General features: G+C 41.4%; 2 protein-coding genes across 7 annotated transcripts in view; one reads left to right on the top strand and one right to left on the bottom strand.

The window, feature by feature from the left end:
* rnf19a (ring finger protein 19A, RBR E3 ubiquitin protein ligase) overlaps positions 1-4,619 on the bottom strand; it is a 68,467-nt gene extending 63,848 nt beyond the window's left edge. For 2 of the 3 annotated variants that reach the window (XM_078540021.1, XM_078540024.1), the window contains exon 1: positions 4,498-4,601. The gene's annotated coding sequence lies outside the window, so the exon portion shown is untranslated. Of the gene's footprint in view, positions 1-4,497 lie in introns of all 3 variants that reach the window. The other variant, XM_078540023.1, reaches the window with a different exon arrangement.
* LOC144679535 (sperm-associated antigen 1-like) overlaps positions 1-17,482 on the top strand; it is a 503,898-nt gene that overhangs the window by 199,413 nt on the left and 287,003 nt on the right. The window lies entirely within an intron of this gene.

The raw sequence follows: 17,482 nt of genomic DNA, 5'->3' as shown, positions 1-17,482 counted from the left end.
AGGTCAATGGCATTCATGACAACAATCCAGAGCAATTTTCCATAATGTTGCAAGTTTTATGATGCATATATTCACTTACAATTTACCAGAAAGAACACAAGAACAAATACAAAGAAACGATATTTCACCCTTGATATCATGCAGCTTTTTAGAATAGCAAAAAATCTGTAAAAATTTAACTGTTTTGCACCAAAATCACCATTAAATCAGAGAAAGGAAATAGTTGATATTAGATAAACTACAATATCCTCCAACATATACATTCGTATGAGGTAGTGTACAAATTCTTGGCTACTATGCAGTTTATAGTGCCTGGCTACAATGGTTATAGTTATGGATAATTCATTACCAGTTTCTATAGTAAATTTATCGAGTAATCTTTTCAGTTAGACAGAAGAGAATCCTCCCACAATAAAACGTTTACAGAAAATATCCTCGGACATGCAGCATCCTTATACATGCGGTGTCAGGCCTTCAAGAATCACAATTATGCAGGATTTGATTAGTCTCTTCACTGGAGGCTAAAGGCAATAGCACCCTTTTGATCAAACTGTAGGAAAACTGGATAGCACAAAAAAGCACAGATCTACATTAAGTTTATGTTGCGCATTTCCAGTGTATGACATCAGCTGTATGGTTTCAAGGTGCAATCTATCTGTCACTGCTCCACATTTCTCCATTTGCACACATTTAATATAGACTGAAAAAATACAATTAACCCCTCAAGACAGAGTTAAGTATTTCACCCCATCCAATGTTCTAGTGCACTGAAGGTGATGTAAACCTGAAGTGATGATAAAATGCAAAATTGGAAGTAAATAAAATTAGTAAAAATAAGGCACTATCCAATCAGAAAGGAGTGTCAAATGTACTCAGAATGAGGACCATTTTCTAAAGTGATAAACACAGTGGCTCTAGAACCTCAAGAAAAGCAATTTATCTGCGCACACACGAGGTTTGACTACTAATGCTGCATCCAAAGGGATGTGTTTTGAAGAAAACCTGCAGGAATGAAAACCAGTATTACTTTCAATATTTTACTTGTGCCTCCTCCTAGTTAAGAAAAAAGTCTTCATGACTGAATAGCTTCTGTGTAAACATCACTAAGCTAACTAATAAATCATGAGCAAGATTTCACAGAAAAAGATTAGGTCATTTTACAATCTTATTGAACAGTTACCAGCACTCTCACCCAAGACAGGTCCAACACCTCAAAGGATCCCCACAAACATCAAGAGGCATACCTATCAGAGATTTTAACCCATTAAGCAAAGTGAACAAAGTTTATCCCTGTTGATTCACAGCAATTTCTTAAACAATTCAAATTAACAGGTTCCTCAACTACAGATGAAGATACACGTCAAGAGGCAATTAGTTTCCTTGGTTTCAACTTTCTCTAGAGCTGACTGAAACAAAATGTTTATCAACTGCAACTGCTTGACTTCTCTGCAACTGTTGGTAAAGACTTTTGGCAGACTGCTATGAAGTTTTAGACATTACAGAGGTGCTAAAATATTTGTACCATCAATGGTGCTACTGTAATGCCATGAACTCTTACCTGCCAAATGTACAAGACAGCTAACAAACACTGCAGTTAATGGACTACAGTACACAAGGGCACATATGTTTGAAGCATGTCAGTCACGTCCCCATCCACCCCTGCCCCAACCCCCCATTCTCAATTATAATTCTTCATGCACAGGACCTAGTATGATTATAGAAACAAAGAGAACACACCCAATTGCCTTGTACTGACATGTATTTCTCATCTCATTACTGATTCAAGAACCTGAACTGACAACTCAAAGATTATGCTGGAAAAATTACTTTAAAATCATATTTAAAATATTAAATACCAAACTTACATGACCTTGTTCAGTGACAATGTCAACTTTGTAACTTGAGAGTAGCAGAGAAATGCTTATCTATAACCCGTCATGCACTCTTATCCTAATCTGTCCCTTTATTCTCTTTCATTCATTTCATTCTCATTTCTGCTTCAGTCTTTCTTTCCTTCCTTAATTTTCTCACCCTGCTGATCCTTTCCTGAAGTAAACAACTCTTTCATAAGTATGGGTTCACAGACATGCATGCCATGCAGTACTACAAACAAGTTGCTGTCCCTCGTGTGTAAGCCAGGTAATGACTGTCAAACTGTACAGGACCACAATAGTCAAATCTAATTCTGCCCTCACACCTTTGCAATTTCTGCATCAACAGAAAGCAATTATAACCAGAATAGGAACAAGAGCTAACTTTTACCTCCATTACTTCAAGCAATACGCCCAATTTTAGTGCCTCTACTGCCCTTAAAGATCAGCAGAGACCCAGGGTAAGGCTGATGTCAAACCTGGAGATTTCCTAGGTTTAAATGATTCAGTACTGGCAAAATTTACTCACTGAAGTATTACTCCTTCAACCTTTTCAAAAATCATACAATGCTGTCTAACAACCCTTGAGAATTTTTTCTCAAGTGTCTTGAGGCCACAAGCATGCATTTGAAAAGAGGGAACCAGTAAAACGGTCTAGCAATATCCACACAAGACAATCCAATACCTACAAACATGCCAGCATATCATATCTCACCATAAGAGCTGACAGAATCTTGATTGCACTGAGCTAAATTTTCCTTTCTACAATATTTTGCATCAACCAAAGGATACTATGTTTGACTTTGCTGTGCAATGCCTTTTTTTGTATATCTGAAAACTAGCAAAAATAAATGCTTTGTTATATAGGCTGTTGCTGGAACAAATCAACTCTAAGGAAGAGGAAGATAAAAATGAAAAAATCTGTACCTACCTGGAAAATACTGCCTAATTAAAAAATAACTTGTTGAACCCACACTCTGCACAAAAGCATGGCCATCTTAAACAACAAACTACTTGGAGAAATAGGATAAGAAGTTTGACATAATTAATCCAGATGTCTGGAATGAACATTAGACAAACTCTTCCTCCATCTTCTAGAATACAACACAGATCCTCCTCCACAAAAATGTGTAATACTTCACAACCCACTGCCAAAACCCTTAGACCTGTATGCACTTGCCTTTAGTATTAGTGCCACATCCTCTTCAGTACTGACCCAATGCCAAAAAGGCAGTATACAATATGCAAATCACTGATGAAATTTGCATTGCAGCAAATTACTCGGAAGTAGAACGATAGTGGCATGAAAGCCAGCCAAAAAACAATAAGCTTTGAAAGTAAAAATAGTTGTTCTTAACACTAAAGACTGAAAGGAGTTGCTTAGCCTAACAGTCCTCTTCGTTCATTCAAAATAAAATCACATCAGCAGCAGTCAGGGGCTGTTTGAACCTATGCACAGTCCTCTACAACTTCACTGTAATGCAAGTAATCACCATAAGCACAACTCTCCAGGTACATGGTGATTAAAATTCATCCAGTAATACGTTACTTCATACACTCTGAAAAGGTGCAAGAAACTGCAAAGATGTAATTTGGAACTGCATATTTCTTGAAAGAGATTTAAACTATTGCTGCTCTAAGGTGAATGATCAGTTAAGTTTAACTGTGTTTCTATACATAAAAATCCTCCCATACATAAAATTATTACAGTTTTGTGAACATTCAACAAGTTGTGCATATTTACTTTAATAACTTATTTTAATGCAGATTGCAAACTTAGAATAATCACAATCTCTGCCTTTACATTAGGTCAAGTGCACTTTATCCCCTCTAAAGCTTGAGCTTCAGGATCCTTACCAGAGTCTAATACGCTATACGTGATTTCACACACAAAAAAAAATCTCACTCCCACGACACGTTGAACTCAAATCTTTAAAACTAAACCATGTGATTTAAAAGGGCATTCACGGTTTGCCAGAAGCAACAATTCATTGGAGGAAATTGTAAACACTGTCTGAACTTCGCCCCGTACAGTTTCTAATTTTGTTACCAGGACTTTTCTGAAAGGGTGGGGGGGGGGGGGGGGGGGTGGAGAGCTGATCTTATGTTTCAGGTACTGCAAACACTTGGAGGGTAGTCATCTTGTGCCAAAATGAGTTCATTAAAAGCAAAGTACAGCCCCAGCAATATTCCATGATTGAGCCCTTCCAACATCTGTTTTTACTTTACCTATTGTTAAGGGCAGTACAAGAATAGGCAGCAAGAAGAGGAGAGAGAGAAAAAGGATTTGGAGGCTGCAGCCCCAGCCTGGATAAAAAAGGAGGGTCGGGGGAAGGCAGAGTGTTTGCACCCGCGAGCCGTCCTCAGGGTGCGAGTGTTCCCGGGGACCCGGACTGTTTTCGGCCGGACACCAACCCGCTTACCCGACCCCGGGCGGCCCGAGCTCCCACCGCTCGGGGCAAGTGAGTGAGTGAGTGAGGGAAGGAAGAGACCGGGTAACAAGAAACCCCCGGGCGCAGGCCACGGAGCTCGCGTCAGCCTTACCTTCCCCTCACAATCTATATTTAACGCTCGCTTCCCTTCCCTTCCCCACCCGCCCCCGGCTCCGGATTCCCCCCACACTCACCAGCTGTCGCTTCCAACACTCGGGAGGAGGAGGTGGTGGTGGTGCCGCCGTCTGTCTGTCTGTCTGTTCGCTCGTTCGTTTCCCTCCCCCACCTCCTTCCTCCTCCACCACAAACCAACTCCCCCCCTCAAACGATTCGGCCCCGCCCACCCCGCACCTTTGTGCTGACGCATGCGCCCCGCGGGTGTCTGCGCGCCTGGCCGGACCGAACGTGAGGCCGGCCAGCACAACGTTCCAAATCGAAGCCGCAACGTTCCAAGTCGAAGCGCCAACGCCCTTTCTCGGAATGAGCGGGGGAGGGCCAGACTTAACCGCGCAGTACAACCACGACTCCCCCCACCCCCGCTTTGCTGCTCGGGCAACATTTCTGGTCTGGGTTTACTCATGCGTAAAGAATCTGAAGCTGTAAACAGGGGAGGGGCAACTCTGGGAGCGGCGTAGATCGCAATTTCTTTTTGTGTATTTTAAAATAAATGCAGCTGAAATGATTCTTTTTTTTAAGCGCAACACATCGGAGAATACTCGTCGCGTTGCATAAGTTGTGATAAAGGAAGAGTCGCAATGGGTGAATTTATAAACTCTTTTGCCCTTTTAAGTGCTTGCACTCCCCGCAGTTTGTTTTTATATAATTTATACGGCTGACATTTGCCAAAGGAGGGTGGAATTACATTTATGTAGCGCCTTTTGGGGACGTCAGGCCATCCCAAAATTCTTTACCGGTAATTAATTACTTTACGAAGTGTAAACACTGTTTTGGAAATTTTTGAGTTGTAATAGTTAATATGATTTAATAATATGGTGGGCTGGATGAACTTTGAGACGTTAGATGCTGAATTTTAATCGCTCTACCATTGGTGGTTGTGCCTTCAGTTGCCTAAACCCCAAGACATGGAATTCCCTCCCCACACCCCTCTATCTTGCTTTCCTCTTTTAAGACACACTTTAAAACCTCTTCGGTAAAGCTTTTGGTCATCTGACCTAATATCTCCTTATGTGGCTCGGTGTCATACTTCGTTTTAAAATGCTGCCGTGAAGCATCTTGGAATGTTTCATGTTAATGGTGCTATATAAATACAAGTTGTTGTTGGCATAATTGGCAACTAATTGCAAATAGGATATGGGAAATGCCGAGGCAAGTGACCTGGACTTTGTCATCCAACGACCATAACTTTGCCTTTAATCTCTCTAATTTGAAGTCTTGCACAAAGGAGCCCAGACAAGATTAGGAGCTACCCAAATTAATAACTAGATAAGCTGATGGGAAAAATATTTTGCCACTGAGAGGTCAATTTTCCAAAGCCTCCAAATAGTGTGAAATTAAAACAAGTCAATTAAAGGTAATGGAGCAGCAGGAAGAACAGGTCATGATAGGAACTGTAGATACTGTACTTTCATTCTATAAAAGGTGTGATATAAATGCAAGTTGTCGTTAAAAAGAGCTCACACAGAAGTGGATTTGAAAGGAAAGCACATAGGTAATGGTGCAGTGGGGAGGGACGAGGATGAAGGAGAATACCTCTAGAGCAGATGACAAGCAGGACCTCCCAAAAATAATCAAAGTTAAATAACACCAAGGGAAATTTTTTAAAAACCAAAACACTTTAGAGGAGTCAAAATTAAAAGGGAGTAACTGAAATTTAAAAGTTAAACCAAAAATGTGAGGAATATAAGAGAAATAGTTGGAAGAAGGGAAGCTAAGATGAAGAGCTGAAAGTATGCTGTGACATGTTTGCAAATGAATGTGAGAGGAAGCTATTCAATTATGGTGTATCCGCATGAACGATTCTGGAGCTGAAGGTTGTTGTGGCAATAGGGAATTACGATGTAATGGAAATATCAGCAATCACATTTTCCCCCATGTTTGCCTAATCCTGGTTTCTGATATCTGATTCTGTCTGGATGTCTCAGGCCTAAACTGCCACTTGACTTCTCCCCTTTTTCCTGTCAGATCTGAGATCCTGCAAACTCCCGCCAGCGCCCCCACCTCGCCAACCTATCTAGTTCAAATGAATTTCTATTGCCGTCTAAATGTACCTTGCAAGCTTCTTTGTCCCTACTTGGTTTAACTATTTATTACTTTGTTCTCATCCTTGTTTTCAAACCCCTTCCTGTCCTAGCCTCTCCCTATCTCTGTAATCGCTTCCAACCTACAACCCTCTGAGATATCAGCACTTCTCTTGAACATCCCCAATTTTAATTGCTCTACCAGTGATGGCTGTGCCTTCAGTTGCCTAGGCCCAAAGCTTGAGAATTCGTTCCCTAAACCTGTCTGCCTTTCTACTTCACTCTCCTCATTTAAGTTGCTCCTTAAAATCTACCTCTGACACCCAGCTTTTGGTCATTGGACCTAATATCTCCTTATGTCGCTCAGTGTCATTTTTTTTTTATATAATGCCTCCGCGAAGCACCTTGGGACATTTTAATTACATTGAAGCTGCCACATAAGTACAAGTTCATGTTGCTTCAGTGTAACCCATTTCTCCTGTACCAGTCCTCTTTATTCTCGAAGAATACCCAGTGATTTTCAAGCACGACACTGTTGTACTTTTATCATGCTGCCAGCCGCTTGTTTACCTCAAATTATTTTGGTGAACGCTCTTCCTTTCCCAAAGCTAAAATATTAACTTATCTGCGCAGAGATCACTAATGCTAAAAATAAGTCAAAGTTAACATTGGGATTATGCTATGAGATAGCAGGTCAGCATAAGAAGGCAGAGTATTTGCCAGTGGAGAGATAAGAAAGGGGAGAGCGGGACAAAAACAGAATTACCTGGAAAAACTCAGCAGGTCTGGCAGCATCGGCGGAGAAGAAAAGAGTTGACATTTCGAGTCCTCATGACCCTTCAACAGAACTGAGCAATATCAGGAGAAGGGTGAATTGTAAGCTGGTTTAAGATTTCCAGCATCCGCAGTAGTTTTTTGTTTTTATAAGGGGAGAGCGGGAAGTTACTTTAGTGGACGTCTTCAATCAACCAAATATAAACTGAAAAAACTGAAATTGTTTTGAGTTGAAGATGTAGTGTATGACTGCTTCTTGACCTCCTGTCAAGGAAACCACAATAGAAAATATCCATTTAGAACCATGGAAAAGTTACAGCACAGAAATAGGCCATTCTGCCCATTGTGCCTGCGCCAGCCAAAAAAGAAAAATTTTTTTTAAAAACTAGCCGCCATTTTAATCCCACCTTCCAGCACCTGGAATAGCATGATAGAATGGTGGAAGAAATGCAGCTGACCCCCAAGGATTGGCACCGCCCCACTGGGTGTATACCATTAGGAAATTCCCACCCCAAGCATCAGACTATTCCTCCTTCACTCCCACTGCCTCTACTGCAGCTATCCTCCATTACAGTACTTTGCCAGGAGAAAACCTGAGTATTGGTTAACGTCAGAGTGTGAGTGGAGCACAGAATTGAAGTGTCGAACGAGTGGAAGCTTGGGGTCATTCTTGTCACAGAGAATGGAGGTGTTCTGCAAAGCAGTCACCCATACTGCATTTGGTATCTCCAATATGGAGGAGACCGCTTTGTGAGCAGCAAATACAGGATACTAAACTGGAAGTGTAAGTTGATTCCTGTTTCACCTGGAAGGAGTGTTTGGCTCCTGGTCGGAAGGAAGGGAGGATGTGAAAAAGCAGACGTTGAATTTCCTGTACTTGTATGGGAAGATGCTTGGGAATCTGAGCAGGTATTGGAGGTGATAGAAGAGTGCGTATAGGTGGGGAGATGGATCACTTTCTCCCTCTCTAAACCTACGATGTGCTCCCCTCCCCTCCCTGTTATCTTCTCCACTGCCAACCCATCTCCCACTGGCATCATGCTCATCTCTTGACCAGGTTGGTCTTTTGAATGACAGCAAGGGTCCAGGCATACATGTCAAGCCCGTCATCGTGAGCACATGCAGCATTTGTGTCACGATTGACTATGACTTTTTTTTAATTACCTTTGCTTGTTAAACCAAATCGTTGTGACTTTCTACCTACCTGTCTCACTTAATTACTCACAATCCAGTGAGATAGATAAAAATTGACTGACAGTGAGCAAAACCAGTGACGTTTTATTTTACAACATGAAATTTGAGGGAGGATCCATTTAACCATATGTGGTTTCCTTCATGCTCAGGTGATGCCAAGAGCCTGTGTCTGTTCAGGAGGCTGGGCTGGTTTGAACCTTCACCAAGCGCCTCCCCGCTCACCCACTGCATATTACCCGCTCAGCACCATCTGTCTGTCAGCCCACTTGCTCCTCACAACCCACATACCTAACTCACCCACCCACTCACTCACCCACCTGTCCCGGGCAGCAGGGAATCAGCCCATCAGAAGTTTAAACTCCCTGGGAAATTTCCACCTTTGTCTGTGCATCAGGACTTCTGCCGGTACATCTCCTGATGTGTGTCCCATCTTCAGCGATTATAGATTTAAGGTAAGGGGCAGGAGGTTTAGAGTGGATGTAAGGAAGAACTTTTTCATCCAGAGGGTGGTGGGAATCTGGAACTCACTGCCTGAAAGGGTGGTAGAGGCAGATACCCTCACAACATTTAAGAAGTATTTGGATGTGCACTTGCAATGCCATGGCATTCATGGCTTTGGGCCTAGTGCTGGAAAATGGGATTAGAATAATTAGGTACTTGTTTGATCGGCGCAGACTCAATGGGCCAAAGGGCCTTTTTCTGTGCTGTGGACCTCTATGACTCTATGATCCAGAGACAGGAAGATTTGGGCCATGGATATTCCAACTCTTTCCAGCTATGAGTGCATTTATAGAATGAGTTAACATTGACATAATTTTCTAAATTTTTTTATTTGCATTGAAAAATGAAAACATTTTCACTTTAAAAAAAAAAATTGGAGAAATGTCACCAAGGTATTTGTCATTTTTCAGGATTTCTGGCTATGCTACCACAGGAATGTGGCTGTAATATATATAGTATCCATTTGATCTGGTACTTTTGAATGGCCCAGGAAATGTACGTTTAGCATGATCTGGGAGCCAGAAATGCCAACAGCTGTGAGCCACAATGTCAAATGGACATAATTCAATGAAGTGAGGAATACATCTAAGCCAAATAAATTGGGGAAGATTGTTTGACAACGATTGTTCTAAAGATGCAAGTGGAACACCTTAACAGATATATTGGTGAACATGCAAGATAACAACATCTTATATAGCACTTTTAATAAAACATCACAAAGCATTTCACAGGAGTGTTGTAAAGCAAATTTACACACTGAGCGATTTAAGAGATTATTAGAGCAGAAAGCCAAAAGCTTGATCAAAGAGATAAGTTTTAAGGAGAGTCTTAAAGGCAGAATGAGAAATTGAGGACCGGATTTACACTAACGAAGCCAGAAGCTCAAGTCAGGAAATATAAATGGCCCCCACACACACTTTGTTTGCTCCAGAGAGACAGGGGCAGGATTGAGTCAGACCCACCAACCTTGGAAGCAGGTCGAATGCAGGCTGATGAGGGGCAGGCAAGTGCTGAGGCGGGCTGGTGTGAATGCCTGCTTTAGTCCTTGAGATCTTCATCCCTTTGTATTAAAGGCTGTTAGGCCCTCTAGCCCTCACCCCTCACATACCCACCCACTCTATGCCTCCCATGTCACCTACATTCCTCTTCCATGATTCTATACCCCCTCCATGCCCCCCATTCCCACTCATCCAGTGCCAATGAGCATGACTAACAGTGGCTATTCTTAAATACTCATGAAAACAAAACCCATTCAGAAACCTGAAAAAAACACTACTCTTACAACCCTATAAAAGTATCATAATGAGGTCACCTTGGAACTGTAGCAACAGAAACAGATGGCCAGATATCTGTTTCTACAGATGGCCTCATTATGATGCTCGAAGACTCGTTATTGGATTAGCCCAGTAGGGGCCTGTTAGAGATGGAAGGGGAGTGTTTGCTTTGATTGATTGACATCTTTCTGAGATTATAACAAGTTACTCTTTCTTTGAACTGTTTTAGCAATGGCTGTATGTTTATTTGGACAATATTAAGAGGTGTGAAGTGAGGACCTTCCATTATTGCTACTATTATGGCTCTATCTGATTGACACTTTTATAGGGTTGTAAAAGCAGTTTCAAAACATTTCTGGGTGTTTTTTTTTCATAAATATTTCACAAATTACCACTTATGATTTATTTGATCTGTATGTAGTTCATACTGGGTGAGTGGGCATTGGGAGCATAGACGTGGAATGGAGGGCATGGAGGCGGCAATGGGAGCATGGAGGGAGCATGAGAAGCATGGAGGAGGCATGGGTAAGACCTTCTAGACATGTCTTTCAAAAGAATCCAGGCGACGGTTCATTACTTGTCTCAGGGGGCCATGACTCTGATTGGCAGAGGTGCTGCCATGGAGAATGCACCAGTTGACGGTGACTGACAGTTAACTGCCAGGCATTGTTTGAAATTTAAACCAGACAGCTTGACTCTGATTGGTCATGTCATTGCCCCGAGGAATGAACCAGCAAATGGCTGTCACTTATTTTGTTTAGCTGAAACGGGCGCAATGTGGGCACATTTTCTTTCTGAGTCCACTTGCCAACCAATAAGTACTGTCTTCTCATACAGTATAAATTGTTGTTCCCTTTACATTTGGTATTCTTGAAAATTGTCCTGATGAGTGCAAGACAAAAAGCTTTGACAAAAAGTGTCTTTTTTTCAGCAATACTCAAGTTCTGTACTACCAAACAACTAAAAGAAAGGATAATGAGGCAACTGTGATGAACATAAGAAATTGCATGAATGTTGAAAAGGTAATCAAGGAAACGAAGAGAAATCAGAAAAACTTAACTGCTGTGGCAAAGCATTAGAGTAAAAAATGATTTCAGTACCACAACAGCAAGAGAGCTGTGAGAGAAGAGGCGAAAACCCATAAAATGAAATGGATTTGATATGGAGGTTGAACACAAAATATTAAATATTCTGAACAAATAGTTCCACCAAGTATTCACCAGGAAAGACATGAGCAAAATAATCTTTGCAAACAAAGGTACACCAAGTAAAATGAATGACTCTTATAAATGGGATGGAAGTTCTAAGACATGCTAATTGGCTCAAAACAAATAAATCCAGTGGGCTAAATGGTAATTTATCCCACAGTGCGGAAAGAAATTATAGGGAAGAAACTTGTGAAGCGCTGACAATTATTGTAAGGAAATCATTAGGTGCTGAGGAGCCTGGGAGCAAGTGAATGTGGTGCCCATGTTCTAAAAGGTTAACAAAATGGACACAAGAAAGTATAGAGGCATTTTTCTTCCACCACATGTAAACAGAATTGATATCGGGAGTAAACTAATTGTGCACCACAATTATCTAGTTAATAGCAGTTAGTACATATTCAGATGGGAAAGAAGAATATGTCTAATTTCATTGATTAAGTGATGTCCTAAATGGGCGGCGGTAATCCCTAACACATGGTGTACCTTGACTTCAAAAGGCTTTTGATTCATATTCAAAAGGTTATTATTAAACTCAAGACTGTGATGATTCAAGGTAAACCCTAGGAATGGATAAGAAACTGGTTGAAGATTAAGAAACAATAGGCAGATTTTGGGGGAGTGGCAGCGGTGGTGGATTGGTGGTAGAGGAGGAAGAAGAAGGACTTGCATTTACATAGCACCCTTCATGACCACAGAATGTCCCAAAGTGCTTTACAAGCAATGAATTACTTTTGTCAGTTATGTCAGATAGAGGGAGTGGGGGAGGAGCTACTGTTTGCATTACATCAGGCTCAGTGCTAGGACCATTATGGTTTTACATTTATATAAAAACTTCGATTCAGGAACTCAGTGCAGAGCCATCAAATTTGCAGACGTATGGCCTACATATCGAAATAGTGCGCATCAAAGGCATCCTGTGGGACAATGGCTGCTCTGATCTGACCATTTTGTGCTGTATATTGGGCAAACTCATGAATGGGCCTAAGGCTGTCACTTTCGGCCCTGAAAAGTGCCCAGTCTACCACAGATTACCCTGGAAGGGCAAGGTATCTCAAAAATTTTAGCAGCAGGTGAAGTTAGCTGTTCAATGCTGCTACTGTGCAGTAGCGACACAAGTGGTATTCGCCACTAACAGGATGCTGCTGTCAAGCCAAAAAGGCATTCTGCCTATCACACAAATGAGTTATGTGGTATATGAATTTCAGTGTCGGTGTGATGCTAGGTACATAGGTCGTACATCCCAAAGTCTGGTGGATTGTATCAAACAGGATGTCCTTTCTGCTGTTCACGGGCAAAGTACAGACCGCACCCAACCAGCCCATGCTTGCAAAACTCAAAACAGTGTCCAACATTAGATGTGATTCCGCTAAATAATCCTCGGTGTGCCAAGAATTATGCCGACAACCAATTTAAGATTGTGAATCAAGCTCACATTGTGGTGCTTTTGCGCATATAGAAGCTACATATGTTAATACACAGGGTCCTGTTCTTTGCAAATGGAGTGCAGCTGAGTTATCTGAGTAAAGACTTGGGGTTTAGTGAGAGGGGGAGTCCAGTGAAGGGGAGAAGGAGGTGTTTGTTTCCTTTTTCTATCTTGCTAACCCCATAGGAATTGTTTCTTGCACTACTACAGGGAAAGGAGCTAGCTGTTTGGTGAGTATCTAGTAAGTGGGTAAGTTCTATTCTATCCCTAAGGTTTAAAATAGTACATAAATTGGTGGTAAAGTTAATAAAACATATAAGAAAGCAACATAAATAAGTGATTAACATAATTAAGTAATTATTTAATACACATTATGGATGGCAGGACAGGTGATGTGTCAAGGCTGCAGCATGTGGAAGCTCCTGGATAACATTGTGATCCAGGGAAACGCGTCTGCAGTAAGTGTTTGCGGTTTGAGGAACTTCGGCTCAGAGTCATTGAGCTGGAGGCTGAGCTGCAGACTCTGCGACTCATCAGGGAGGAGGAAAGTTACCTGGATGCTTTATGCCAGGAGGCAGTCACACCACTTAGGGTAGGGTCTTCTGATCTGGTCAGTGGTCAGGGACAGGAGGGTGTGACTGCGAGTGAGGCAGGTAAGGGAACCCAGAGTGCTGGAGTGTGAGCCTCTGCAATTGTCCAATAGGTTTGAGGTTCTCTCGGCTTGTTTGGATGAGAGCAGAGGCTGCAGGGTGGATGAGCAAACTGACCATGGCACTGTGGAAGCCATCCAAGTGGTGGGAGCAAAAAGGAACGTAGTGGTCGTAGGCGACAGTATGGTGAGGTAGATTGACACTGTCTCTGTAGCAAAGAGCGAGAGTCCAGATGGCTGTGTTGCCTGCCCAGTGCCAGGGTTTGGGACATCTGCTCAGGGCTGGAGCGAAACTTGCAGTGGAAGAGGAAGGATCAGTCGTTGTGGTCCATGTGGTACCAACGACATAGGCAGGATGAGGAAGGAGACTCTGCATAATCAGTATGAGGAGCTAGGCACCAAATTAAGAAGCAGAACCTCAAGGGTAATAATTTCTGGATTATTACCTGAGCCACGTGAACATTGGCACAGGACAAATAAGATTAAACAAATTAATATGTGGCTCAAAGACTGGTGTAGGAGAAGTGGGTTCCCATTTGTGGGGCACTAGCACCAGTACTAGGGAAAGTGGGATCAGTACCATTGGGATGGTCCACACCTGAACCGTGCTGGGGCTGGTGTCCTCGCAAGCCGCTTAACTAGGGAAGTAGAGAGTGTTTTAAACTGAATAGTAGGGGCAAGGGATCAAATTTGGGAAGATGTGGTAAACCAAAGAGTAGAGACAAGACAAGAGAGAAAGGTATTAATATGGGAAAAGAGTAAACAGACCATGACAGGAAAGGACAAAGAGTTCAAATCTAAGAGTAAGTTAACAGATGAAGATAGATGCTTCAAAAATAATAAAAGGACAAAACGAAAGGCTCTGTATCTAAATGCACGTAGCATTTGAAACAAAACAGATGAACAGATAGCACAAATAGAAATAAATCAGTTTGATCTGATAGCCATTACAGAAACATGGCTACAGGATGACATAGATTGGGACCTGAGTATTGAAGGGTACATGATATTTAGGAAGGACAAGAAATTAGGAAAAGGTGGAGGGGTGGCTCTGTTAATTAATGATGGTATTAACACATTTGAGAGGGGTGACCTAAGTTCAGGAAACCACGATGTAGAAGCAGTTTGCGTTGAGATGAGAAATGATAAAAGCAAGATGTCACTTGTGGGAGTGGTGTACAGGTTCCATAATTGTGACTACATGGTAGGACAGAGTATAAAAGAAGAGATAATGGGAGCTTGTCAGAAAGGTGCAGCAATAATCATGGGGGATTTCAATCTACATATAGAGTGGAAAAATCTATTGGGCAAAGCTAGCATAGGTGAGGAGTTCATAGAATGTTTTCAGGATAGTTTCTTAGAACAGCATGTTCTGGAGCCAACCAGAGAGCAGGCTCTGCTAGATCTGGTATTGAGCAATGAGATAGGCTTAATTGATAACCTCATAGTGAAGGCATCCTTAGGTAGCAGTGATCATAATAAAATGAATGTAAAATTCAATCATGAGGGAGAAATGAGGCATCCCAGACTTGTATTTTAAACTTAAATAAGGGCAATTATGAGGGCATGAAAGCAGAGCTAGCTGAAGTAAACTGGCAAATTAAATTAAGGGATAGGCCAATAGAGGTTCAGTAGTAGACATTTAATGGGATATTTCAGAATACACAGAATATATACATTCCAATGAGAAAGAAAAATTCCAAGGGGAGGGCCCACACTCCATGGTTAACTAAAAAAGTTAGAGACAGCATCAAACTTAAATACACAAAGACATGTGCCAGGTCAGAAAACTGGCAAGAATATAAAGAACAGCAAAGAATGACAAAAAGATTAATAAGGAGGGAAAACTTAGAGTATGAGAGAAAGCTAGCTAGTGAAATAAAGATGGATAATAAGAGTTTCTATAGATATTTAAATCAGAAAAGAGTTAACAAAGTGAGCACTGATCCTGTAGAAAGTGCATCTAGGGAATTGATAATGGAAGTAGGGAGATGGCAGATGAATTAAACAGGTATTTTGCTTCGGTCTTCACTATAGAGGACACAAGTAACACCCCGGAAATAGCTGTAAATCAGAAAATGCAAGGGAGGAACTCGGGAAAATTACAATCATCAGGGAATTGGTATTGAGCAAATTGTTGGGGCTGTGGGCTGACAAATCCCCAGGTCTGGATGGACTTCATCCTAAGGTCTTGAAAGAAGTGGCTAGTGAGATAGTTGATCCACTGGTTTTAATTTTCCAAAACTCCCTAGATTCGAGGAAGGTTCCATTAGATTGGAAAATAGCAAATGTAACTCCTTTATTCAAAATGGGAGGCAGACAGAAAACAGGAAACTACAGGCCAGTTAGCCTAACATCTGTCTTAGGGTAAATGTTAGAAACTTATTATTAAAGATGTTATAGCAGGGCACTTAGAAAAATTCAAGGCAATCAGGCAGAGTCAACATGGTTTTGTGAAAGAGAAATCATGTTTCATCAATTTATTGGAGTTCTTTGAAGGAGTCACATGTGCTGTGGATAAAGGGGAACCAGTGGATGTACTGGCAAATGGAGTATAATCTGGGCAAATGTGAAATTGTTCATTTTGGCAGGAAGAGTAAAAAAGAAGCTTATTATCTAAATGGCAAAAGATTGCAGAGCTCTGAGATTCAGAAGGATTTGGGTGTCCTAATGCATGAATCACAAAAGGCTAGTATTCAGGTATTGCAAGTAATTAGGAAAGCTAATAGAATGTTATTTATTATGAGGGGAATTGATTACAAAAACAGGGAGGTTATGCTTCAGTTTACAGGGCACTGGTGAGACCACATCTGGAGTATTGTGTACAGTACTAGTCTCCTTACTTAAGGAAAGATGTCAATGCATTAGAAGCAGTTCAGAGAAGGTTTACTAAACTAATGGGTGGATTGTCTTATGAGGAAAGGTTGGACAGGTTAGGCTTGTATCCATTGAAATTTAGAAGATTGAGGCGACTTGATTGAAACCTTTAAGATCCTGAGGGGTCTTGACAGGGTGGATATGGAGAGGATGTTTCCTCTTGTGGGAGACTGTAGAACTACCGGGTCACTGTTTAAAAAAATAAGGGGTGGCTCATTTAAAACCGAGATGAGGAGAAATTTTTTCTCTCAGCGGGTGTTGAGTCTTTGGAACTGTCTTCCTCAAAAGGCAGTGTAAGCAGAGTCTTTGAATATTTTTAAGGCAGAGCTTATTAGATTCTTGATTAACAAGGGGGTGAAAGGTTATCAGGGATAGGCAGGAATGTGGGGTTGAGGTTACATTCAGATCTGCCATGACCTTATTGAATGATGGAACAGGCTCGAGGGGCCGAGTGGCCTACTCTTGTTCCTAATTTGTATGTTTTTATGCTTGTATTAAATTGGATGAGCAGTAGAAGAGACAGCTCAGAAATTACAGAATGTGTTGGACAAGATAGGAAAGTGGGCAGAACAATCACAAACACAATTTACTGCGGGCAATTGCAAAGTGGTGCACATAGGAAGAAAAAAATAGATGACACAAATATTCCATAAATTGCAGGGAAATAGCTGAGAATGAAGCTGAATGAGACCTATGGGTCTCAGTAGACTTGACTCAATCAACCAATACAGAGTGCAATGTTCATCAACGTAGCCAAATCATACTAAAGGTCAGAGAAGGTAATGGTCAAACTGTACTGTGCTCTTGTCAGACTGCTCCTTGAATATTGCATCCGGTTCTGGTTGCCAAGAAACAGGAGGTAAGAAAAGAGTGTGGAGAAGAATCACAAGGCTAAACTTTATTGCCAAGGGTATGAGTTATGAGAAAGGTGCAGAAAATTCTATTCAATCAGGAACAAGGCACCTTGGAGGTGACCTTATTGTAAGAATGCTAAGTATATAAAAGAAGTTAACATGAAATACTACTTTAAATTAAGCTGCAGGTGCAGGAGACACAGATACAAACTAGAAAAAGGTACCTG

The sequence above is a fragment of the Cetorhinus maximus genome, chromosome 4, assembly GCF_964194155.1.
Source record: "Cetorhinus maximus chromosome 4, sCetMax3.hap1.1, whole genome shotgun sequence".
In the NCBI taxonomy this organism is placed as follows: domain Eukaryota; kingdom Metazoa; phylum Chordata; class Chondrichthyes; order Lamniformes; family Cetorhinidae; genus Cetorhinus; species Cetorhinus maximus.
This window is presented reverse-complemented; position numbering and strand designations above follow the sequence as displayed.